This window comes from Vipera ursinii (assembly GCF_947247035.1).
Source record: "Vipera ursinii genome assembly, chromosome: 7".
NCBI lineage: Eukaryota > Metazoa > Chordata > Lepidosauria > Squamata > Viperidae > Vipera > Vipera ursinii.
In genome coordinates this window covers 32,854,744-32,882,727 of record NC_139521.1, presented here as the reverse complement: position 1 = coordinate 32,882,727, position 27,984 = coordinate 32,854,744, and positions in this window count along the sequence as shown.

The window sequence follows — 27,984 nt, the reverse complement described above, 5'->3', positions numbered from 1 at the left end:
TGCTTATAAGGAATCCTGTTTATGGACATCTTTCAGCCCAGATGCGGAGGTGTGTCTCCCTCAAAGTATACCTGACATGTATTCTTGGAGGTTGAACAGAATGGAAAGATCTCATGGTGAACAAATTACACAAAGGATTGCAGCTTATGTGACACTTTCAAGAAATGGCATCACTCAGGAAGAATTGCTTAACCTCATGTCAATGGATTGTGTGGTTATTCAAGAAATAAATAAATTCCAAAAAAGCTCAGTGTCACAATTTCCACTAGTGTTATGGTTGAAATTTTTAGATGATCTTGGAGATGATTTGAGAGAGCAAAGAACTGATAATACATATGTTTTTACTTGGACTCATACTTCTTTAAAGCATGTGTGCATTCAGAGATACCTGAAATCACAAGATTCCCAAATATCAGTACATGCTATCTTTGCTGACTATTACCTAGGTAGAAGCTCACAGGAGTTGAGGAAGTGCAATGAACCATCAATATTTCAGCCTCTGGCCTGGACTCTGAAAAAAGAATCCAAGACCAGCTACACCTTCAATGTCCGTAAAATCTTTGGGGCTCCATATCACCTCATCAGATCAAAAAATATTGCCGTTCTAATCAAAGAATGTCTCTTTAATTATGAGTTTCTTTTGTACAAATCCTGGGCCTCATCAATTGTCAGTATTGAAGAAGATCTAGGAGCAGCGATTAATGCTGACAGGTCAGTTCACAATAGTAAAATAAAATTCTGCATTAACCTAATATAATGAAGTAGCCCAATGCTCCCCACGTACTACGTCATTGTGATGCTGGCTAGAATTTATAATCCCATTAGAACCAGGGGGTTCCAGAGGGTATCAACTAGGGAAAGTCTGGAATAGTCTACATTGAAATATGTTTTAGAGATTCAAAATAACATTCAGATAAAGCCTGGCTGGAGAACTTGTAGATGTTATTTTACCAGATCTGTATGCCATCTTCTCAAAGACCTCTAATTGGTTGTTTCTGAACTCCCCTGTTGTGATTCCTCGCCAGCCTGTGGATCCGGCAGCTGAGTCTGAAGACTCAGAGGAGGAGGAGGAGGGGCATGGAGTGTCATCGGTGTCAGGGGGAGGCTCTGAGGATCTACAAGATTTACAATCTGACAAGGAGCCTGGCCCCTCTACTCACGCTCAGGCTGAGACACAGCTGTGCTGGGAGGCTGAGGGGGATAGTGACGACTCACAGCTGGGTGACATTCAGGATGCTCCAGAGGCCTTGAAAAGGCCTCTGCCGCATGGATCTAAGACTGCAAAGCAATTTCACACACACCCACGGCTGATCCGTGCGGCAGAGGCCTTTTCCAAGCCTCTGGAGCCTGGATCGGGCCACTGGTGCACCGCAAGATTGCCCCGCAGCCATGGATGCAAGCTCCAGAGGCAAAGGAGCAGGCATTATGAAAGCCACGCCTTGGATGCATAATAAAAGGGGAGGTGTGGGAGGTGGTGGTTGCCAAAGGCAACCGTTCAGGTTAAGAATTAAGTGGGATGAACTGTGTTTGTTTTTAAAGTCTGTGAGTAATAAAAGGGGTTTGGGTTTGTACTGCAGTTTATGCCTGCTTGATTTGAAGAGGGCTTTTCTCCTTGTGAACTTAACAAGATGCTCAAGTAGGCTGGGACAGAACATCCCCTGAGCCTTGATCGGTGTGCCTATTGGCTAATAATGAAGGAAAAAAATAGTTCAACAACTCACTAAATATGTCATGTTTCATACCCTTAATAAGAGTATTTCAACACTCTAATTATTGTCACTCAAATATTTTGTGTTTATATTCTACTCTATTTTGTGATGCAGTGAATAAGCTTCTGTATAAAAACCACTTAAGACATTTGCAAAGAAATCAAAACTATGTATGCTGACCATTTTTTCTCTGCTCCCTCCCTCCTCCGCAACAGGACTATACCTGACTTAACCTTATTAAGTGAAACTCTAAAATTGTCCAAGACGGTTTTAATAAAAGATCCGTGCCAGATGGCTTCACAGCTTATAGGCCGTCTTCATCAGATTATTGCAGCTGATATACCAGTAGCACCAGGTAGAGCAAATTATAAACCTCTGATTCTGATTCTACATTTCTTTACTGTTTTAGTTTTTAATCTGTATGTGTCTCTATTGGGATATAAACAGCAAAGACAGAATTAAACTATACTATTAATACATACCTGGAGAATTAATCCCATAAAACAAGCTGCAGGCAAACATTCAAACAAGAGTGCACAAGGGAAATTTAATAGGGTGATTCATCAAATAAGAAGATCCAAACAACCTAGATTTACATTAGAAAACATTTATAGTTTAAATAGATAAGAAACAACAGGATAGGTAGAGTGGAGCCATCTAGGAATTTGAAAAGAACTGTTTATTCATTTCCAAAGGATAGCAAGGATTAAAAGCAACTCAGTTCTTTAGCTTTAGTTTAAAAGAACTCCTGATTTATTGTTTTGGATGATTGAAATGTTTATTGGATTACCAAAGCTGATCTCTTCTATGGAAGGCCCATTTCTCTTTAACATAGTGAGCTCTGATGATAGCTATTCCTTTGGAGAAAAAATACCAGGTGGTTCATTTGAATTTATTGGGAAATTAGCCACACTATTTCATTATTTTTTGTGAAATGTTTTAACAATGTCTAAGCCAATCTTGTATTAAATGGGAGAACCTTACTTCTAATTGCTACAAGATTCAATATGGAGGTTTTTAATTCTAGAAGATAAACTATAATAATTACACTTTGAAAGTTATATCTCTACAAGAAGTACATAGGTTCTATACCTGAAAAAGTTAATTTTTAAGAATTGGAAACAGTAATGCACCATGTAATATTTCTTGTGTAAGATGTACGTATATCAAAGTATTATTAATACACATTTTTCCATGTTGATTCAGGTGATCCAAAAAAATATCTTTACCTGCCAGTTCTTTTATCCCAGTGTCAGAAATCATCTATTCCTGTTCTTATACCTTCAACATCTTGCCTTATAGCTCCTGGTGGACTGCTCTGTGATCTTTTGAAAGGTGACATCTTATCTTTTCAGAAATGATTTAATCCCTAATTTATGAAGAATTTTACATAGGCTGATTTCCATTAAGATTTGGTCAATACTATGTAAATGTTATGTGACTTGTAATTTGGTACAGACAAATCAACTTTGCTATTATCTAGATGTGCTGAACAATCTGCCAATTTAATGAGATGATTATTATAATCATGAATTTGTTTTCTTTTAAACCTTAAGTTGCTGATGCTGGAAGCAAATAGTTGGATGAGAAACAAAATAACTAACCACCTTTTATTTACAAACGTAATCAGTGTTATCACAAAAAGTATGTAACTGAGAGGAAGATATATCTAATTCATTTTTGGAGTGTATTATTTCGTAGCACTGATGCTATTCAATCTACCTCTGACATGTGCTATTGATTTCATGCTTTTACAATGCTTGATAATACCATGTTTCACAATACGGCACTCTCTGATAACACCAGGTGCTACTACATAATAACAGCTCACAGATTAAAATTGTATGTATGATAACCAGGCACAAGGAAACAACTCTCACTATTGTTTGTAAGGATAGGAACAATTATTGCATTGCATTAAACAATGCAATATAATCAGTAATACGGTTTCAACTGTGAAAAATTCTTTCCTCTAGTTGTAAAGGAGGCACCAATATTGTATTTTTACAAGACAATTCTCAGAGTTGTTTAAGGATTTACTGTGGATTTTCTAATTACTTCTTTCCACTAATTGATTTTAATCAGTTTTATTGGGGTTTGAGCAGAGCAGTTCTAAATATAAATAATTGGCTGCAATCTTTGATGCTCTAATCCCATGGTGCATGTGGGCACAGGCGCCGTCGCTACAGACGGAGGCAGGGCCAGGCTGCTCCCCTCTGCCTCTCCACGTGCACCTGCACTCTCACTCTCTTTGCACTAAGAGTCAGGGAGCAGCTGCAAGAGGTGGGTGGATCCGGGCTGGAGGCAGCTGGCAGCGCGAGTCCAGGTATGCCTGCAGAGCGATTTTGCGGGGGGCCCCCACAGCCGATCCAGGTGACAGAGCCTTTTCCAAGCTCTGGAGCTTGCGTCCATGACTGCGGGGCAATCTTGCGGTGCACCAGTGGCCCGATCCGGACTCCGGACGCTTGGAAAAGGCCTCTGCCCCACAGATCAGCCATGGGTATATGTGAAATTGCTTTGCAGTCTTAGATCTATGCGGCAGAGGCCTTTTCAAGGCCTTTGGAGCCCAGATCGGGCTGCTGGCATGCCGCAAAATTGCCCCGCGGCCATGGATGTAAGCTCCAGAGGCTTGGAAAAAGCCTTTTTCAAGTGGTGTCAGGGCAATCTGTGCAGGAGTCGGGGGGAAATGACAGTGGCAGCAGGGCGATCCACCCGGGAAACGTACCCCACTTGTTTCACAGCCGCTTTCAGCTGAGCCTCATTGCAGCAGCATCGGGCACAATACACGAGGCGGCAAACAGGTGTGTCATACCAAAACCGGCCATTTGCCGCCTCCTTCACAATCCCACTTCTATGAGGCTGTGGAACAAGTCGGGCGGTGGTAAGAAACCGGTATACCACTTCCTTAACTCCACCCGGCTTGTTCTGCGGCCTCATGGCAAACAGTCACATCGCACTGAAACCGAGGGGCCAGCAGGCTGTGGCTGCTGTTGGACACAGTTTGCCCCCAGGTGCTCGCTGTGTGCGGGGGGGGTGATGGTGTCAAGCAGCAATCGCCCCAGCCTCGCCTTGCCCTGCGGTAATGGCACCCCTGCCCTGCCCCCCTGCCTCACCTCACCTTACCCTGCAGGACGAGCCTCCTGCCCACCGTCCCACCCGCCAGAGACTCCCTGGATTTCCCTCAACCCTGCCTGGCCCCCACAGGCGTCCCTCCCCATGAGCAAGATCGAGGTGGCCACACCCACAGTCTGCCGTGACCACCACAGCCACACCCACCCAATGGGCCTCACCCCCCAGGCACCTGATGATACTTAAGTGGGTTTGGGTTGCAGTTTGGGCACTCTAAAATGTTCGCCATCACTGCTAATCCATCTGGCCATCAAAACAGAAACAAGAATTGAAAGATGTCTACAGTATTGTTTGCTCCTGATACTTGCAATATTTTTTTGTTCAGATCTTTGTGTATCTTCATTGTCTTTCAGGACAAGGAAAGGAAATTGTGTAGATCAACCATGTCAAATTTCTCTTTAACTTAGTGATTTGGAGAGAGGCTAAGACATTTCTTTTTTGCAGGGGAGAGGGTGGTGGTGGGGGGGAGAATCTCCAAACCAGAATCTATAATTTCAGGAAGTTCTAATCTTGGAGGCTGGAGAAAAAGTTTTATCCCTACAATCACAGCCTTCTTTCCTATATTGGGCAACACTTTGGGTGAGATTGATGTAGGAGATGGTGAGTTGATTACCCAGGGGCTTTATACACTTTGTTGAAGAATGATATATTTAATGGATGCTAATACCTGATGTTATCATGGCCAACTGAAATGTTTAATGTACCAGTATCCTTCAGAAAATAACATTCTGTAGGTCAGGTACATGGATTTATTCATTGATCTAAAAATATTTCTAATTTTCTGCAGTATTAAATATTTCCGTTTTTGATACTCTAATGCAGGGCTTTTCAACCAGTGGTACAGGTACCACCTGTGATACATTGGCACCTGGCAGGTGGTACGCGACCATCATAGAAAAGTGGTAGCAGGGGAGGGGAATGAGCTGAACTGCACAAACCTGAGGGGAATGGCAGCACCGCACAAGGCTGAGCGAGAGACGGCTGGAACTGCAGGGCTGTCAGGGCTCAGCGGAAGCGCCAGGATCAGCGCCAGGCTTCAGCTGGAGCTTGGCGCTGCTCCTGGCGCTTCTGAGCCCAGAGGAAGCGCCGATCAGCTGGAATGTTGCAGCATCTCCAGGGTCTTGTGATTTACATTCAGATGCTTGGCAACTGATTCATATTTATGATGGTCACAGTGTCCCAGGGTCATGTGAAGTGCCCAAAACCTGCTGCAACCACCCAGCAGATGGGGGAAAATAAAAACCAAACACCCTCCCCACCCCACTCCCGCTGCCAATCCTCACAACAATAAAAACCTCGGACAGGAGGAAGAGCGCCACCGGGCGGGCAGGCAGGTGTCTTACTCGGCTGTGGCTTTTTTCAGTGCCGTTGTAACTTCGAACAATTGCTAAGCGAACTGTTGTAAGTTGAGGACTACCTGTACTTCACTTTTTTCTTTTCTTTTTTTGGTCAAGTTTTTGACACCTTGCTAGGCGACTGATGGTACTCGGATGTTGCCATATCCTAAAAGTGGTATAGTGGGTGAAAAGGTTGAAAAGCCCTGCTCTAATGTTTGATATTAATGAGCAGAAACATCTATAGAATATCTGAAGAAACAGGCTAGTAGGCCTTCACAAGAAAAGTATTAATTTTCAATTTTTCATTGTGTTCAAATTTACTATCATGCCAGGAAAAGTAAAAGTAGTCTTAATGATCAAAATTTGATTTTGTTAGCATCACTGCTCAGAGGAGCCAAAAGTTGTAATTTAGTTGACAGTTATGCAAATAAAATAATATGAAAAAGCTCCTTTCATGTCAAGTTATTAAGATATCTATCTTAAGATAGAATAGAAATTATTGATTAAATATATGGCATGCATAACTCTCAAAATATTCATCACACGAGCTGTAACAATAATGTGGTTAAAAAGCTATTAATTTATCTTCAAAGAAAGGTCAATAGGCTTATTTTTTTGAAATTAATCTTCTACCTGTGAAAAAATTCTAAAATTGTGCTGTCATGAATCTGTAGGTCATTTGGACAGAATTACAGCAGTAGGAGAAACCCAGAAACCGCTCATAGCTGCAACAGTTTCCAGAGATGGTATTTTGAAAATGTGGGATTTGACTCTTGGCAAAGCGGTCTTCACTCTACATGAAATTGGGGAAAATATTAATGCTATCACAGTTTGTTTGGACAATAGACTGGTGGCTGTGTCTGACAAGACCACCATTAAAATTTGGGATCTTTCCATGAAAAAAGTGGTATATACTTCTGGTGAGTTTTTGGATACACCAATACTAACATCTTCAATGAATGGACAACTTCTGCTGGCCTTTTTTAGCGGGAACCACAAAATTCAGGTGAGTTAGTGGTTTAGTAACTCAAAAGTCTATATGCTCTGGTTGAACCTAGCTGGAAATATTTTTTCCCCTTTGCTCAATTGATATGCATAATTGTAAAGAGACCACAAAAAAACATGATTTTGTTAGCATTGCTTCTCAGAGGGAGGAGCCGAAATTTATAATTTAGTTAAGAGAGTTGTGCAAACCCATTAAATATGGAAAAGCTCCTCCCATGTCAAGATACCTTGGTAGTTTCCCAGGAACATTGGGGGAACAATGCAGTAGGCAGAAACCTTATGTTATATAAAGAAAATAAAACCCACTAATTTCAATTGTAATTAAGTATTCCTTTTTTGTGGATGTAGATAATCAGTTTTCATAAATGGTTTGTTATAGATTCTGGAAGCAATATGTTAAAACATGCTTTTTATACAGCTGGCCCTGCTTATTTGCAAGTGTTCGATTCCAATCAAGCTACTGGGTTGAGACTACAGTATTTTTTTGTTGTTGTTGTTCAGTTGGCTCTGATTCTTGGAGACTGTCTGGACAAGTCCTTGCAGTTTGCTTTTTTCAAAAGTAGTTTTCCATTGCCTCTGTCTTAGAGCTGAGAGAAAGTCATCCAGCTGACTTTGTGCCCAAGGTAGGACTAGAATTCAGGTCTCCCAGATTCTAGCTTAATGCCTATCCCACCACACCAAAATGGTTCTCACAGTACAGGAAATACAATGCAAAATATATCTTACATATGTATAAAAGTCTACAGATGTATAAAATGCATTAAAAAACCATCTACAAATACATGATACCTTTACCCCTGGTTAGAAGAGCTGGTCTACATTTTCCAACTGCAGTTAATGAGACCCCAGATAACAAGGGCTTCCTGCATAACTGTTTCTTTTTTATTTTTCCTGTTATATTCTACAATGCAGGTTTTAAAAAGAAGAGGGAAAATATACATCGGCTTTTAAATTGATATGAAATGGCTGACAGCTAGTTGACTCTATTTACTTTCATCCCCAAATGTTTCAGGTTTTTGATCTTGCTAATTCATGCCAATTGCTCCATGAAGTCTACCTTTCTTCTGAAGAAGCACCTATGCACAAGACTCATTCTCTACTAGTATCAAAGAACTCAGTAAAAGATTATGTTCTATGTGCCTATAGGTTAGTATAACTTAACTTCATGCCAATAAATTATTAAAATTCTCTACATAAAAATAAGATATTGGTTCAGGAATTCTTGATTTGCAGAATATAGTAGATTCCATACAGTTATGGCAAATTTAGCTTGAGAATTGTTCAGGTGCTACTTTATAATACAAGATTTTCTCTACTTCTTCCTGCAATAATAAAGGTGGGATACAAACAAGTAAATATCAGAACTGAATGCTGAATCCTGAGTTACAGTATATAGAATAGTCTCCTCTGTCAAGAATTTCAGTTAAATAATAAAGGATTGTAATTTAGGGAGGCAGAATTGTATAGCCTCATCAGAAATGATATAGTATGTACTAGAACTAGAACTTGAAACTGGGAATAATTCAAGTCATATAAACTTTCCGGACAATCAAAGAAATATAGTTATAAAGAAGAGATACATGAGGTGGCAAATACTTTTGGGGGGCATATAAGTGTGTTGCTTGGTTTTATGACTTGTGAGATTTCAAGTAGGGAGTATGCTGAATGAAGGATGAAGGAATTGCTGAAAAGGGCCAAAGTGGCCTGGTTCATTGGTTTAGATCAGGGGTAGGCAACCTTGGCTCTTTTATGACACATGGACTTCAATTCCCAGAATTCCTGAGCCAGCATGGCTGGCTCAGGAATTCTGGGAGTTGAAGTCCATGAGTCATAAAAGAGCCACGGTTGCCTACCCCTGGTCTTTTCTTATTGATGGCTCTGAAAATAAAGACTAAAAATACAGTACTCAAACTTGCATTCTTAGTGAGCCACATGTGAATCTGTGATTAAAAAGGTTTTTTTAAGCATTGATTTTGCAATACAATGGTTTCCATCTGTATTTTTGCCTCTTTTTTGCAGAAGTGCAAGCGAAGCAATGGTTTTCAGTGGCAAAAGGGGAGAAATAGTTGCTAAACTGAAAACCCAGGAACGAATGGCTGCAGCTGAGGGGGTGGCTATTACTAAAGATTATTTTCTTGTGATCTTCAGGTAGTACCACCAAATTATTCTTTTATTCTCTCCTAGCTGGCTCACTTTGTCACTTTCACACATCCCTCAGTAAGGAGGAAACCATATTAGCTTCAAATCTGCCGTTCTCAGTATGATCTTGATCCAGACTCTGTTACTTGTTTCAAGGCACTGAAGCCCCCTAAACTCCCTCCTAGGTGACAAGCCTAACAAAATTTAAACATCTTGTGGTCACCATTGAACACTGTCAGAATAGTAAAAATACTCGTTATTATTGCTTCAATTAAGACAATATAAGACTATCTCACTCACGGGCTAGGAACAAGAAAAAAACAAATTAAGGGGATGTGGCAGAAAAAGGATATGACAGGACAGGTTAGCACCATGGTTAGATGCTAGTGAGGAACTTTTCTTTTGTTTCTTGAGAACTGGTAGTATAATCTGTGTATGATGTTATTTGTTCTATATAATTATATATCTACTAAGAAATATATTAGAGTTCAAACTCCTTTTTCTTAGGCAGTGAGAAAACACTCTTAAGAGGAACATAAATACGGTACCTAAAAGAAATGTTCTGAACTCAAGAGATTATTTTACTTTGGTTTGCTCAATATTCAAATGTATTTTCTTCATTAAGTTTAAAAACTCTTATCTATTTTAAATACCAGTAGTTGATTTTAAGTTAGACCTGAGAATCAGTATGAATACAAAAATCTTTACAAATCTTACAATTTTTTATTATTTCAAAATGCTATTTACAAATACTAAAAATCTGAATTAATCTAGGTATCTAGTAAGCTCACAAGGAAATTTAACAACATGAAGATTTGTTACGTGGTTTATAAGCTATTTTATTTTTCATGTGGAATGGGTTGGTTCTATTTGATATACAGGACATTTGAAGCCAATAGCTATTTGCCTAAATACAAACTTGGAATAGATTCACACATTGAACTAAGCAATAATATGATTTGTTTGGTTTTGACATATGATGTTTTGTGCATATAGCCAATTATGGTTTATTTAATAAAACAGGACTAAACAAACTATGCCCAATCATGATTTGTAGATTCAGCCATTACATCATGCCAGAACCATGCCAGATTCAGATTTTACTTGATGGAATTAGTTTTAAACACATTTGTATACTTTTCACAATAAAGCTAGATACTCATAATTTTTAATTGTTTACATATAGTATTATTTTATTCTATAACTCTTTTTAGACACACTCAGGAGTATCTATTAGTACATCTCATGTAAGACTAATTATCTTGTTATAGGTGCCCTTTCATGCGAAAGCAAGAAACTGTTCTTATAGAGCTCTACAATGTCCATACTTTTGCTTATGCTCATAGTCTGAAGGGATGCTGCAATGATTATATTCACACTTTTGCTGTAAATCATTTGGGATCTCACCTTGTTGCATTCAGTCCTATTCCAAATACTGGCACTACTGAGATTGTATCATGGAACTTGGAGTCTGAAGACCACAAACACTTGGCTAAATTTCCCTCAGTTCCTGTTGGTGGTAAGCATTTTTTTTCCTATGAATTTCAAACATTTTTTATAGAAAAAGTGCATAATAACAACCCAGAAGAGGCTTTCCCCATTCAGTAAGTAAACAATATCAAAATATAGGTATGCCTGCTCCTTCCCATTCAATCCTGCATTAGTTTTCAGAAATTGACTAGCATGGGTGGAGAGGTTGTCATGATCTACCTAAAATCTACAAGTCAGTTAAAAAAGTATGGCCAGGCTAAAGCCATTATGAACATAAGGAATAAAACACCTGTAATGCTCACAGCTGACAAAACCTCACTTTTCAGAATTTAAATCTTAATAGAACAGAACCTCAAGAAAACCAGAACTGGCTTTGTCCAGAGACTGCTAGTGCTAATTTTAAACCCAAGCCTAGCATTCCTTCAAAAAATACTAACATATTGACTAAAAGAGCTACTGCTCTTTGAAAAGAGCATTAACCCTACATGTTTAAGGAGGGAGTGCTCAGTACTTGAAGGGTAGACAGCACATCCATAGGAGCCTCAAGAAGCCAAAAGAAGCTGGTCTGACCAAAAGTCCCAACTGCTATCATTAAATATTCAATGAACCACTGCAAATGGTCCATATGACAAGACTTCTTTCAACAGAAAATGGAAATCCCTACTAAAATAGTTATAAGCAAATCTAGGTTGCTTCACCAATGGCCTAAGGATAATGCAATGGTATTCATGAGGAAAAGTTCTTTAAAATGGTTATCAGGACATCTTTATTCTAAAGTTTCTACAATGTTAAGATTAGCCCTACAGTCTATCTCATCAGATGCCATTTTTAATGGACAGTATCTTAAAGGTTATTAAAGGTAAAAGGTAAAGGTTCCCCTGCACATGCGTGCTAGTCATTTCCAACTCTAGGGGCCAGTGCTCATCTCTGTTTCAAAGCCGAAGAGCCAGCGTTTGTCCACGTGGTCATGTGGCCGGCATGACTAGACGCCAAAGGTGCACGGAACACTGTTACCTTCCCACCGTAGTGGTTCCTATTTTTCTACTTGCATTTTTACATGCTTTCAAACTGCTAGGTTGGCAGAAGCTGGGATGAGTAACAGGTGCTCACTCTGTTACACGGCACTCGGGATTCGACCCGCCAAACTGCCGACCATCTGATCGACAAGCTCAGGATCCTAACCCACTGAGCCATTGCGTCCCTCTTAAAGGTCATTAGGAGAGTTTAAAAAGTGAAAATATCATTAAAATGTAGCAAAAGAATAGTCAATGGGAACATGGGCAGCAGTGCTTTATACAAAGTCATTTATAATTTAGACTAGATACATTTAACTAGAATCAATGGTAGAAGAATTTTCTTTGTCTTCATTACTGTCATCTCGACCTTTTCAATTTTGTCCACCATGGTCCACCATGCAGTTACCAATGTTACTGAAAAATCTAGCAATAGATTACAAATAATCTAGTTAGTTGCATAGCTAGAGAATTTATTAATTACCCATGTGATAGATGAAATTCGCCATTTTCTTTATTTGTGTTGTTTTATACATTTCACTTCTTTTTTATTATACTGCTATCTTTTTCTTTCAAATATATCTTCTTTTTATGGCCTTGTATTTTTAAAAACTTCAACAGAATTCTAAAGAGTGTCTGTGTGCCTACATTGCACATACAAGAATAGCTAACAATCTAAATTTTGCTCGATCATTGCCACAATATGAATTAAAATATATATAGTTTGGATCATTTTCCTCAATAAATAAATGAAAAAAATATTTAGTTTAGGACTTATGCAGAGAACATATCACATTTTAGATCATATTTATATAGAAATACTGAAAAATAAAAGGGCTCACAAATTTTACACCTCATGGTATGTGCAAATCCTCAAAGGCTGTTCTTCAGGACAATAAAATGTCCCGAATTTCTAAAGATAAAGAAGGAAAAATTGCATATAGGTAATGAGAAGGAAATTTGATCAATATTTGGTGGCATGGCAATGAAAATATGTAGCAGGAATACTTCCATTAGCCAAAGCACTGCTCCTCCAGACCTTTCCAAATATCGTCAAGTTTATGGTTTGGGATAAAGTTATTCTAAATGCCAACTGTTTTTTTAATGGTATTTTCATGAATGTGTTCCCTAGGCCAATAGCAGCTCTAATTGATATTTTTAAATGATCACATGAGCATTAATGAATGTTGAGATTTACTGAACAATGGCCAAAATGATCTTTTCTAATTATCATAATTCATGTATCTGTAGGTATATGCTCTGACCTTCGATATTGTTTAGCATTCTGTGATGGAGATAATTACCTTCGATCCTGGAATTTGGCTTCCAAGATCAATGACCAGTCTTTGACTGTCACTGCAAGCAACGCAAAGAAAACAAATGGTATTCAGGATATCGTGACAATGAAAAACTATCCCAGGTAATGACAATAGGCAGAAGTAAATTAATTATACCACTTTGAGAGCTGGAATATATTTTTCATCAATTGTAAAGGCAGGACAGAAGATTGAAGCAGCCTGTTTCCAACATAACATTTCTATTTTCTTTGCATTTATAACAAAAGCAAGCTTGTAGAAAAACCAGAGGCTACAAAAGTTTCTATAGGACTGAGAAGAAATTAGAAGTTGGACCTTCATAACAGAAGTGTCTGTATTTATACCCATTGCCACATTTTCATTTATTTACTTATTTATAAAATTCATAGGCCACCCATCTTACTTCAAGGTAACCCTTATTACTGGAGGACTAAGTAGTTTTATATTTAATTATGGTAATTTTATTTTATGGTGTGATAAACAAGCCTGGAATAACAGCTGAAGACTCTTATGGGAACCTGTAAAATAGATACATGCAGTATTAAAAACATTGGAAGCCTTTGACAAAATACTTTTGTATATCAGAATTGAGGATAAGTATGGGATTATAGGCAAGGGATTGAATTTCAGGATTAGATGCCCATACATCTGATTACATTCCTGGCAGTTGTCATAAAAATTAGAATAAAACTGAATCAAATTAACCTTGCGCCATATCATTCTTTTTACAGAACACACATCTTAAGAGTTTACTGTATTGAAGCAATAACTTACAAACATATAGAAATATATTTTCATTCTAACATTCAGTTTACCTGAAAAGAACATCAGTTTTTTCTCAAATGATGCAACTTTAATCTGCATCATCTTGATTTCAGAAACAAAAATACATTGGATGTTGGGTTTTTTAATGTCTGGTTTGCTTTTCATTAGATGAGTTTTATTTTGAATTCATACTTGCCTTCCTTGACATACACTATCAGACATATCTTTGGTTGTGGGTCCAAAATGAGGGGAAATCCCCATGTAAGCTCTTGAGCTCTTAGAGGAAAGTTGGGACATAAATGAAGCTGAAGATAAGGGAAGCAGGTAGGCATACAGCTGAGGACCCAGATTGTTGGGGGCAATTAAGCTTACTTTGTAATAATGCCGCTTGGGGTGTGTGTGAAAGCCCTAATAAGCAGGCATATACATAGAATGAAGGCTACTGCTAAGCTTGTAAGCCGCCCTGAGTCTTCGGAGAAGGGCGGGATATAAATGGAATTAAAATAAAAAATAAATCACTCAGTTGCACATATTACAATTCTTAATTCTAATTCCATAGCTCAAAACTACCAGTTATCCTATTTCCATATAAAACCATGCTTTTTATTTTACTGCAGTAAAATACAATGGAAGGAATAGTGGTTCACAAGTATATGGCACATTACAAAAAAAAATCTTGCCATTTTTTCAACAACAGAGAAATAACAATGTTTTGACATTTTTTGCAATATAGCAATAATAAGATTATTTATATCTATCTTTCCAAAGGTATGCTGTGTGTCGAAACACAAGCCCAGGAGTCATAGCAGTATGGAATATTGTAAAATCCAAGTGTAAACATAATGCTGTGAGGGTGGAAAGGGGGCTGGCAGAGAACACAGACATCGTATTGGCTAGAGACATGAAACTTTATATACTTACAGGCAAGGGAATAGCCTCCTTTGCAGATCCTCCAAGATCAATTTTCCAGGTACTAAACACATTTTTTCTATAAATACAGATTCTTTGCTTTTCAGCTAATTTATAAATGATGAATTTATTGAGAAAAAGCTGAGTCTGTTAAGAAAATGATTTTGTAGTGAATGTGGACAACCTTATCCAAAATGTTGAGAAATAAAAGTATTAAAGGGTTTAAACATCTTTTAAGGAATTAATGGATTTAAGTCTAAATTTATCAGTTAAATCTAGAAAATATGGGTAACCATCAGTTCATCTATTTCTGAATAATTGAGTGTCAGAATGTTATTTTATAGGGGGAAAATAGTGGATAGCAGAATACTAAAAAATGATGGATATATGTATGGAATTAGGGATTATCTAATTGTTGATATGTGTGTGGCAGTAGGGATTATCGGGGAAGGGCCTAGACCTCCTAGTATGAGAAAACCAGGAACATTTAGGGTTCCTACACCAAGCAGAAATAAATTGGATCTACACCAAGCAGAAATAAATTTTTATGCAATTCCAGACACTGTTAATTTATGATCTCCTGAAAAAGAAGTACATAAAGAAGCAGAGTGGGCTTTACATAATTCCTTGTCCAAATAATGAATACAAGATGCTAGAAGGAGGCCTTCTACTTGGTCTTTCTGAGAACAGGTAACATTTTGCAGCTATTGAAAAAGTACATAGTTTTATTACAGGTAGTCTTCATTTAGTGACTTCAATTGGGACCAGCAACTGAGTCATTAAACAAAGCAGTCACTAAGTGAAATTGCAATTGTGCTTATGGCCTGGAGAGAAATTGCATAATGTGGAAAGAAATTGCATTATTTTCACCATCTATCACTATGACCAGTTTAGAATAGTTTTAAGCTTCAAACCTTAACCAATTTTTTTTAAATGTGCTTTTTTGTGAATTGTAAAATCAGTGGAGTTAGTATACATCACAAAATCAAAAAGCTCAAGTCTGTTTTGAGACTTAAAAGAAAAAATAAACATAAAGTGGAGATTCTTAGGATAATATTTGGATTAATTTTAGCAGATAAATTTAGCAGAAATTTGTAAACCTTTCTTTTACTTTCCAACACACCTTTTAGTTTAAATTTGTCTCCTATGCTTTATTACAAATTAAATGTTTATAAGTCAATAGAATGTCTAATCAAAAATAGTACATTTTTGGTTGCTTTATCTGGTTCTTACTATATTTTCAGAGACCATTTTGTTACTTGGAACTTGGAGACAGGCCTTATTAAGGATCGATTAAGACCAGAGTACAAAGAAAATTTTGTCTTGCAATCTACTCAAGCCGCTACCCATTCATTATCCAAAGAAAATATAAAGAGACCCAAAGGAGTTTTCTATAAAGAAAAAACAGGTATCAAATATTTAATTCTACTTAAAGGCTATATTGTCAAAGCTAATTCTATGCAGTAATCTATAACAACTGAAACATAAAACCATTCCTTGGTAAATTGGAGAAATCACAGAGAACCCAGGTTTATTATTTTTGTCTTTGCATTTGTGACCTGCATTTTGTTTGAAAGCTTACAAGAGCACGTGATTTTGTTCCTTCATTTTATCTTCTGAATAACAATAACTGTTTCAGTTATGTTAAAACAGTGACTTGCTAAACTCTATGGTTTCGCTGGGGATTTGAACCTTGGTATTTCTGATCCAAGTTTAATGCTTTACCTTTAACGTTTTACAGGTGTTTTGTGGCTAGCTGAGCAAAGCAAGTACTGGAGCTGAGGGTGGCACTGAGGCTTGCAGTGCCTCTTTTGGGGCACTGGTGAATTTATCACATTTTAAAAACTGCTGGTAGGCCAGCCAACATTGCTTGGCAGGCCGCATGTTGTGTAGGCATGCTTTCTAGAAGTTCTTAATTTTTAATACATAGTTAACATAACTGATTTAAAATAACCTGCATTTTGGAGACATACAGAAACTTGTTCTTGGCCTGTGTGATCTATTTGACAATCATGTACATATACAGCTAAAATGCAGAATAGATACAATTCTGTTTTATTAAACAGTTACTTTAGAACATTGTAAACATTACAGGCAGGCAGAGAACAGAGAAAAAAATAAAATATGAAATATCTTAATTTAATTGATATATCTACCAATCTTCAATCTTTGCAGTATCTATTTTTTAGATATTTTAAAATTACTGGCTACTTTCAAAACTGTTGCTTGATTTTGCCTTAAATCAATTGTCCCCAAGGAGCAATTCATGCTTAGGTATTTATGTTCCACCCCACCCCCCATGCCTAAGGAAATCAGTCATTTTGGTTACTGGCCAGCAAAACAAGTAGGGGGGGGGAAGGCACACTGATATCAATGCACCCTATACAGCACAAAAATGGTCTAAAATGAAAAGGCTATAAAGTCACAAAATATATGTAAAATAAAAGTTAAAGAATTTTGGACATAAAATTAATATAATAAGCCATTATGCAATTTGTATAAGACTTGTTTAAGAATTTAGAATAATAAAATTGCCAATCTAAAGTATAGTACCATTATAATCTTCCTGGATTTGAAATAGACACCTAACATTAGAACCATCATTAAAAAGGCACAACAAAGAATGTTCTTCCTGCATCAATTCAGAAAGTCCAGACTGCCACAGGAGCTGTTGGTACAGTTCTACAGAGTCTGTAATTTATATTTATGTAACTATCTGGTTTAACATGACAGATACAGACTTCAGTGGATAGTTAATTGCAACCAGCCTGCCTTTCATTGTGGAGCTGTATCCTGCATGGGTCAGGAGAAAATAACTACAGACCCCTCACATCCTGTACACTCTTTCAATTCCTCCCCTCAGAAACAACTAGACCCAGACAGTGTTTTTCCCTCTTGCCATCACTCTGCTGAACACCTAATTACCACAGTACTGTCTTCTGTCTATTTGATCATGTAGTATAACTGTATTCTATTATCCTTCTCATCTTTTCTACTACCTTCTACTGGTAACTTATGATCATATTATTTTGTTCGTGTATACAGTGAGACTTATGCACTGCAAACAAATTTTTTGTGTGTCCAATCACATTTGGCCAATAAAATATTCTCCTCTCCTCTTCTATTGCTAAAATACCAGCCTCCTTGCTGTATAGCAAGTTCTGTACCTGAGCTGCCTGAATCCATTTCTGGGTTGGGAATGGAATTCCCCAGATAAATGGTTTTGGGGGACTTCTTTCCCTAGGAATGAGGTCTGAGGGAATGCCAGTTTTTGACAAATATCAAGTCACTGTGGTATGCTGCAAATAGGCATAAATGCAGGTCATTTGCTGAATATCTGAAATGCGGACACGTGACCACTGGGGAGTAAGCCGTCAAAATTTTAATATTGGCTCTTAAGTACCTTTTGGGAAGTCCATTGTAATTCTGAATGGTTGCTAAGTGACTGCGTGTAAGTCGAGGACTATCTGTACTCACTATCTCTGCTTTGGGTTTGTACATTTTTAGTTTTAAAAATAGAAAAATCAGCATTAAAATAGAGATGATTAAATGTCTGTTTTTACATATGTATTCTTTTTTACTGAATATTGTCCACCACCAAGAGTCACTACTCATGAGATGGGTGGCTATATAAAATTGAAAAATAATTAAATAAATAAAATCCATGAAAAAATTAATAGTAATATTACATCTAGAAAAGATGCAGTAAGATAATGCGTAAGAAAAATATGTGACAACTGATTATGATTTCAAATCTAAAATTTAGACATCTATATCGACTATATTGTTAAAGTAAGTCTGGCAGCTAATTAAAATAAGTCAATTAACAATAATGACACCCTGTAATATATTGTTATGACGTAGAGTGAATAGACGGCTCTATTCGAAATGTGGAAAATATCTAGAAGGAAGAAAAATTATGTTATATAAACCATTTAATAATATTTGGCTGCTATCCCCAAAGTAGAATCCAAATGATCTGATAGTAACAAATTGAGACAATAAATCAGTGCAACCAGGGTGTCTGATGATGAGTGGGAATACTAATTCCTGATGAGCGTCAGCACAGAGACAGCAGTACAAAAGAACTGCTCCAAAGGGATGTTCTAGTATTTCCGCAATGACTGCTTGTGGAACGGCATTGAATCAAGCCAAAGACAATGCCATTCTAAATTTAGGGGCTGTTATGCATTGGGGCATCTGGCTAAATGAAGTGGTATCTCGGAAGGATGTTTCTGGGCAAGAATGACAAATCTGATTGTAACTCTATGTCAAAGGTATGTTGTTAAAGACTGGCATATTTATAACCCATCAAGGTGAAAGCTGCCTATGAGAAACCATATGATTTTAAATGTTCGTGTATTGTCTCACACCTGGGAGACTGGAAGCTGTCAATTATTATTGAAGGGGCTACTTGAAGCTTTCTGATTTTGTAATTTTTGTGCCTTGGACAATTTTGTATAAGCATAAAGAGGTGATTGAATAAGCTGAAGTTTTCTTTAGATATGCATTCTTGAGAAGTGGGGGCTATTCCACATCAATACCTCTTTCTTCAATTGTCTGATTGAGATGGTGACAGTCATTCCAGTTACGCATTAGCATGGATTTGCTGTTTAGTTTACTGAAACTAAATTTTTAATGTAAATTTGCAGGACAGGCAGACAATTAGACATTGCTTATTCAACATTCCCTCTTCCCTGAAGCCACCAACTTATGCTGTTTAGTGCAAAGTAAATTATGTCTGACATGTAAGCCTGCCAAGCCTGAATAGTTTGGTATAAGCTATAGCCTTATTACCACTCCATCTAAAAATGAGGAAAATTGGTTTTACCAACTAAACTCAAATCCAAACCAAGCCCTCACAAATCTATTGAGATAATGCTAGGTCTATTTCTGATTTAGATCCAGGTGTGCAACAAAGGAGCAATTACTATGAGTACTCTTTGACAGTTTAAAAAAATAATATGACAGAAAGGTTTCAAAATGCTGTAGTAATTGCCCTGCTTGTAAAAATAAAAAGTTACGTTAAAGAACCACATTTGGAAGGCTAAATTTATTTATTTATTTATTTATTATTTATTTATTTATTTATTTATTTGATTTATATACTGCCCTTCTCCCGAAGGACTCAGGGCGGTGTACAGGGCAATAAAAATAAGAATACAGGATACAAGATTTAAAGTTAAATGATTGTGCCCAATGTAGTAAGTTAGTTAAAAACAATGTTAAAACCCCAAACCCATCAGACCAGGCCAGCTTGTTCGAATAGATAAGTTTTTAGATCACGCCGGAAGGAGCGAAGGTCAGGGGCCATCCGTATTTCAGCCGGTAAGCGGTTCCAAAGGACTGGTGCGCCCACTGAGAACGCTCTCCCCCTGGGGGTCACCAGTCGACATTCTCTGACCGGTGGTACCCTGAGGAGGCCCTCTTTGTGGGAGCGTACAGGACGGAGGGAAGTTGACGCCAGCAGTAGGTGCTCCCGTAGGTAATCCGGACCCATGCCATGTAGGGCTTTATATGTCATCACCAGCACCTTGAATCTCACCCGGAAGGCAACTGGAAGCCAATGCAGCTCACGGAGCAGAGGTGTAACATGGGAGTATCAGGAGACCCCCAAAAGAACTCGCGCGGCTGCATTTTTTACCAGCAGAAGCTTCTGAGTGGTCCTCAAGGGCAGCCCCATGTAGAAAGCATTGCAGTAGTCTAAACGAGAGGTCACAAGTGTATGAGTGACTGTACGCAAGGCATCCAGGTCTAGATAGGGTCGCAACTGGCGCACCAGACGAACCTGGGCGAAGGCCCCTCTAGTCACAGCTCTCCTATAGGAGAGCTGTGAATCTAAGAGGACACCCAAATTGCGAGCCTTATCTACGGGGGGTAGTAACTCACCCCCAATATTAAGAGATGGAATAATCTGAATTTCTCGAGATGCCGGTATGTACAGCCACTCAGTCTTGTCAGGGTTGAGTTGAAGCCTGTTCCTCCCCATCCAGACCCAGACCGCTTCCAGGCAACGGGACATCACGTCGAGGGCATCACTGGGGTGGTTTGGGGTCGAGATGAAAAGCTGGGTATCATCAGCATACTGATGATACCCCACTCCAAAACCACGGATGATCTCACCTAGCGGCTTCATATAGATGTTAAACAGGAGAGGTGAGAGGACCGATCCCTGAGGAACTCCATAAACGAGAGGTCTCGGGGTCGATCTCTGCCCACCCGCCAACACCGACTGTGAACGTTCCAGAAGGTAGGAGGAGAACCACTGAAAAACAGTGCCTCCCACTCCCAACCTCCTGAGACGCCGCAGTAAGATACCATGGTCGATGGTATCAAAAGCCGCTGAGAGGTCTAATAGGACTAGGACAGAGGAACAACCCCTGTCCCGAGCTTGCCAGAGATCATTCATCAGAGCGACCAATGCGTTCTCCGTGCTGTGTCCGGGCCTGAAACCCAATTGGTACGGGTCTAGATAATTAGCATCTTCCAGGAACAGAGGAAGTTGATGCGCCACTACGCTCTCAACAACCTTCGCAAGAGATATTATATGCTAGAGATAAGATTAATGAAGCAGATATTGAGGTATATTTGAGAAATGCTAGTATTTCGGTTCTTACGCAAGAACAAAAGGAACAGATGAATCAATTGATAACTGAGGAAGAAATTCTTTTAGCAATTAAACAATTGAAAGTGGGTAAAGCGCCAGGCACAGATGGACTGACTGCTGTGTATTATAAAAATTTACAGTCTGAGATGATAAAGCCATTAAGGGAATTGTTTCAGACAATTCAAAGGGGAGGAGGGGTGCCTCCGTCCTGGAAAACTGCTTTCATTTCTTTGATCCCAAAGGAAGATCAGGATGTTACTCAAGCAAGAAACTATAGACCAATATCACTTTTGAATACGGACTACAAGATATTTGCTAAGGTCTTAGCTAACAGACTAATGAGGGTACTGCAACAGGTAATTCATGGTGATCAAACTGGGTTTATAAGTGGTAGACAAATGAAAAATAACGTGAGGCATACAGTTGACTTGTTGGAATTTCTGGAAAGAAACAACCAGATCCCTGCAGCGCTGATTTTTTTGGACGCTGAGAAAGCCTTTGATCAATTGGATTGGCAATTCTTGATGAAAGTATTAGATAAAATGAATTTTGGGGATAAATTTTTACAACCAATTAGGGCATTATATCAAAAGCAAACAGCCCGTATAATAGTAAATAACAGTTTGACCGAAGTATGTAATATTGAAAAGGGCACAAGGCAGGGGTGTCCGTTATCACCTTTATTATTTGTTTTAACATTGGAGATATTATTGATTAAAATATGGAATTCGGAAAAAATTAAAGGAATTCAAATAAGAGATCAGGATTATAGATTGAGGGCGTTTGCAGACGATCTGGTTGTTACGGTGACCCAGCCAGAAAATTCTGTTGTAGAATTGATGGAGATAATAATGCAATATGGGAAAGTTTCTGGATTTAAGGTTAATATACAAAAAACTAAAATACTGTCTAAAAACATGACAGTATTACAAAAGGCTGTTTTAGAAGGGTTAACTGGATTTGAAATTGTTAAAAGGGTTAAATATTTGGGGGTATATTTATCACCCTCAAATGCAAAGTTATATAAAAATAATTATGAAAAGTTATGGGGTAAAGTTCAAAAAGAATTGGACAGTTGGAAAAAACTACAATTGTCCTTATTGGGAAGAATTGCAGCAGTGAAAATGAATGTTTTGTCAAAATTTTTATTTTTTTTTCAAATGATACCTATTCTTAAAAAGGACTCAAATTTGGAGGAATGGCAAAAGGGTATTAATAAATTTGTTTGGGCAGGGAAAAGGCCACGAGTTAAATTTAAGATTATGCAGGATACGCGTGAAAGAGGTGGTTTTAAAATGCCCAACCTTAAATTATACTATGAAGCTGCTGCATTGTCAGCGATAAGTGACTGGATTAACTTAACACAAGGGAGATTATTAAATCTTGAAGGTCATGACTTGTTATTCGGTTGGCTTACATATTTATTGTATGATAAGAAGGTAGATAATGTGTTTAAGGTGCATATTTTAAGATATGCTTTGTTGCGAGTTTGGAAAAAGTATAGATATAAGTTAAATTATAAGATACCTTTATGGGCAATACCGAAACACGCAATAGAAAACGTAAATGTTGGGTTTAAACATGTGACTACATATAAGGAAATTTTAAGTTTGGAGAGGAATGTGTGGTGTTTGAAGCCGTATAATTTTTTGCGAGGAGAAAAGATTGTTCAAAGCTGGTTTCAGTATGGGCAACTACAGGCCAGGTGGAAAGAAGACCAGAAAATTGGTTTTTCAATGACTGATGAAAATTTGGTAAAGCAAATTAGAAATCAGGGTCAAGCACATATTAAACAGATATATCTTGCATTGATAGAAATTGATTCAGAAACAGAACTTGTTAAAGATTGCATGATAAAGTGGGCTCAGAATATTCAAGAAGTTATTACAATGGATACTTGGGAAAAGATCTGGGTGAGAAATGTAAAATTTACGCAAGCCTAAAATCTAAGAGAGAATTTTTATAAAATGTTTTATAGGTGGCATTTAGATCCCAAAAAGCTAGCAAGTATGTATCCGAACTACCAGCCTAAATGCTGGAGCTGTGGTGGTGAAGATGCAACGTATTTTCACATATGGTGGACCTGTAAAAAGGTTAAAGCATTTTGGATTAAAATCTGGTGGAATATGCAGAAGATATTTAAGCAAAGGATAAAGTTTTGTCCGCAATTGTTTTTACTGGGTATTATTACTGATACTACTGTTGTGGACATTAAGTTGATGTTGAACTTAATTACGGCAGCAAGACTTTTAGTAGGGCAATATTGGAAGAAGGAAGAACTGCCGACTATAGAGGAATGGACTTTAAAAGTTTCTAACCTGGCGGAAATGGCAAAGATCTCGGCGTATTTGAAAGACCATTCGCAACAACGATATATCCTGGAGTGGAAAAAATGGATTGAGCTATGAGCGAAGGAGGCAGGTGGGGACCCAAGCGCTGTTTGGAACCGCTCAGGGTACATTAGGCGTCTGGGTCAGTACCATCTCGTTGGTTCAATAACCCCACAACAGGGAGTGGCAAAACGGAAGGCCAGCCACAGGAGATGATGATCAGTCCATGACAGGGGCATAACAATTGGGGAACCCCCACCCAGATCATCTAACCACTGTCCAGATAGGAAAATCAAATCGAGCGTGTGACCCCCCACGAGTCGGGCCCTGGATTACCTGCGTCAGGTCCATGGCCGTCATGGAAGCCATGAACTCCCGAGCTAACTCAGATGATCCCCCCAGGGATGGTAGGTTGAAGTCACCCAAGATCATAAATTTGGGGAACTCAACCACCAGTCCCGAGAGGATGATAAGAAGCTCAGGCAGGGCTGCCGCTACGCAACTAGGTGAAAGGTACACCAGCAGCAAGCCCAACTGAGCCTTAGGGCCACATCTTAGGAGGAGAGAGTCACACCCGGCTATTTGGACAACAGTGGCCTCCCGCGGATATAGGTTCTCCCTCACCACTACCGCCACTCCCTCGCCTCTTCCCTGAGCCCGAGGCCTGTGTAGCACCCAGAAACCTGGTGGACAAAGATCCACCAAAGGGACACCACCCTCTGGTCCTAACCAGGTCTCCGTAATGCAAGCCATTTTATTTAGTAGTAACCCTCTTCCATTTTCATATACAATAGAAGCAGACACTCTCTCCCACACACACACAAATAGCAGATAGATTTTAAAAATTGAGGAAACTTTTTCAAGTATCAATAGATACAGTTCACTGAGCGCAGAAAATAGCACTATGGAACCTTGCCTAATCATCCATTTACGGAAGGCAACACTAACCCTAAGCCCCAACCCTGTTGGCTTTTTGCAAAGCTTTAAAATCCAGGCCTGGGACTCAGAATGTTCTGTTATTTGGCTTTCCTATTTGTTGATTAATCATCATGGCTGCTGTTTGTATTTATTTTGTAAATGATTTTCATTGCTTTTTAAAAAAAGTTTAATTTTTTAAAATAATTTTAGAATTGTAAGATGCCCACAGTCATTTGGTTGAGTTGGACAGCTATAGAAATTAAATAATTAAATATTTATCTAAACATACCTTACCAAGAGTAATTTGTAAGCCATCTTATTGAAAAGCACAACTAGAAATCAATTTCTGATTTAATGCAATGGCTCCCAATCTTGGGCATCGGGGACCGATTCCATGGAGGGTGTTTTTTCCAGGGACCGGTATGTGTGGGGATTACTCACTTCCGCAGTCTGGCTCTTTGCTGGCCGCAGACCAGCACCAGTTTGCGGCCTGGAGGTTGGGGACCCTTGATTTAATGGATACAATCATGTCTTTGCAGAAATCTGAAACTATTATATGTGGGCAAAAGTATTGATCTCCCCATATTCCCATAGAATCCCAATTTGCTGTGAAATAAGTTGAAACTGATACAAATAGCATCCACTATTCTTTATTACTCTAATCTAATATTTTGAGGCAATAATGGCATTTAAGCATTTTCTGTAGCTCTAAATAAGACTTGTAGTTTTCAACTGGCAACAGTTGTCTTAGGTTTGATGGGTTCCTTCTCCCAACTTTATGTTTCAGGGATAACTATAGTATTGGCTCCTTTCTAGGGGAAGGGTATTGTTTTGGCGCAGTGATTAGAATGCGGTATTGCAGGCTAACTCTGCATTCTGCTGACAGTTCAATCCTGATTACCTCAAGATTGACTCAGTTTTTCCATCCTTCCGAGGTCAGTAAAATGAGGACCCAGTTTGTTGGGGGCAATATGCTGACTTTGTAAACCGCTTAGAGTGTGTTGTAAAAGCACTATGAAGTGGTATATAAGTCTTAGTGCAATTGCTATTTATAAATTGCTGTTGCTTTTTAATTTCTTTTAACTTCCTGTCTAACCTTCAATCTTACTTTTTCCGAGAAGTCTTCAAATATCAACAAAAGTCCAAGATTGCTTAACTGTTGACTCTGCTGAGACAAAATAGCTGTTGAAGTCCTTTAACACCACTATTAAAAATCACAATAATTACTTGTATTTCATGTGTAATACCACAGTTTTTTTTTATGTATGCCATTCTCTTAGCATTATGGCATCCCTGGGAAAAGCGAAATGAAACCAATACTGGAAAGAAAAGGAAAAAAGAAAGGGCATTACAACTGGAGGTGGAGACATTACAAAAACTAGCTAAAGAGAAGAATAATGCTATTGATCAGTTCCTCCTGAGTGGAGACGAGAAGGCGAGTTGTACTTACCAAATCACTATTTATTCGTATTTATACATACTTATTTAAGTGTTAATATGCTTAATATCCTACATGTATTCTTTTGTTTTATAAACATGTTAAGATATAACTCATTTGACATTGTAAAATGTATTTTTAGAACACAGGTAGTCCTTGGTTTGTCCAATGACATTTGAAGTTACAATGGTGCTGAATGAGGGGAAAGTATGACCAGTCTTCAAAGTTGCAGCATTCCCAGAGTCATGGTCACAAGATCATTGTTTGGATGCTTGGCAACCAGCATGAAATTATGACAGTTGCAGCACCCTGCAGTCACGTGATTGCCATTTGCGATCTTCCCTGCTGGCTTCCCACAAGTCAATGGGGTAGTCGGCAGGAGGTTGCAAGTCCAAGATTGCAAATTTTCTCCTGAGGAGCACCCATGAGACATGAAAATCTTACTCCATAGCATTCAGCCACGTGCCTAATACACAACATTATGCGTCTACCTGTTATTCCTCGTACCCATCCATGGCTCCTTCCTGCTTGTATCTTTTGACCACTGGACTGCTTACCTATGATTGTTTCAAGGGCATAAGCAAATTTGTAAGGTCCTTCTGGATTCATGCTTCTTGCTTCTTCATACATCATGGTCATGTGAGGTTCACACTTGATGGCAATGGGGATGGCAGGGATTGCTGTTGCTAAGCAATGGTCACATAACATCATGTTTTATGACTGCATCGTTTAGTGATGGAAATTCCACTCCCAATTACGACAAACAAGGCAGTTGCTCAACATGGGCTACTTGTATACTTGATATTCAAAGATCCTTTGTATAAGTCTTAACTGCTACATTCTGCACCAGTTGTAACTCCTGGATACATTTCTGTGCAGCCCAACATAAAGCATATTGCAGTAACTCTTTTGAGTTTAATTTAGTTTGTTTTAAAATGGAACAATGTAATACCCCACTCATTGTCATAGCTATATAAATGTATTAAATATATAAAAAAATAAAATGTATTTTCATGTAAGTCCTGCTGATGTAAAGGAACCGTGTGTGAATAGGCAATTGTACAAAAATGCTGTAAATTAAGAATGTTTCAAAAATAGAAGTGTTAATAGTTTATTTTTATTAATTAACAAAATGGAAAGTAAATGAACAGAAGATAAATCCAAGTCAACTCAATATTTAGTGTGACCACTCTTTGCCTTTAAAACAGCATCAAGTCTTACACTTGCACAAAGTCAGGGATTCTGTAGGATTAGAGTTAGGTACATATGATTAATCACTTATACCAAGCAGATGCTAATGAAAAGACACATCTTGCTCATTTCCCGTTGACATCTGAAGATATCCAGCAATGCCATCAGCACAGAACAGGTGGAAACCAGTGGGACCCAGGTACACCCATCTACTGTCCAGAGAGGACTGGCTAGAAGTGGTCTTCATGGAGGAATTGCAGCCAAAAAGCCATACTTCCGGTGTAGAAACAAGGCTAAGTGACTCAAATATGCATGAAAACATAAGGTCTGCGGTGCAGAAAATTATCTGGACTGAGTCAACATTTGAAATATCTGGCAACGGCAGGAGATCTGGAGAGGGGTACAATAATGAGTGTCTGCAGGCAACAGTGAAGCATGGTGGAGCTTCCTTGCATTTGAAGCTGCATTTCTGCAAATGGAGTTGGAGATTTGATCAGGATCAATCAGGTCTTCAATCCGGAGAAATAAAGGCAGGGGTCCTTGGTTGTTTTCTTGCAGACGTTTCATTACCCTAACTAGGTAACTTCATCAGTGCTAGTCACTAGTCATTACCTAGTTTGGGTAATGAAATATCTGCAAAAAACAACCAAGCTCAGAGAACAGAAGGACCTCTCATTGCTTTAGGTG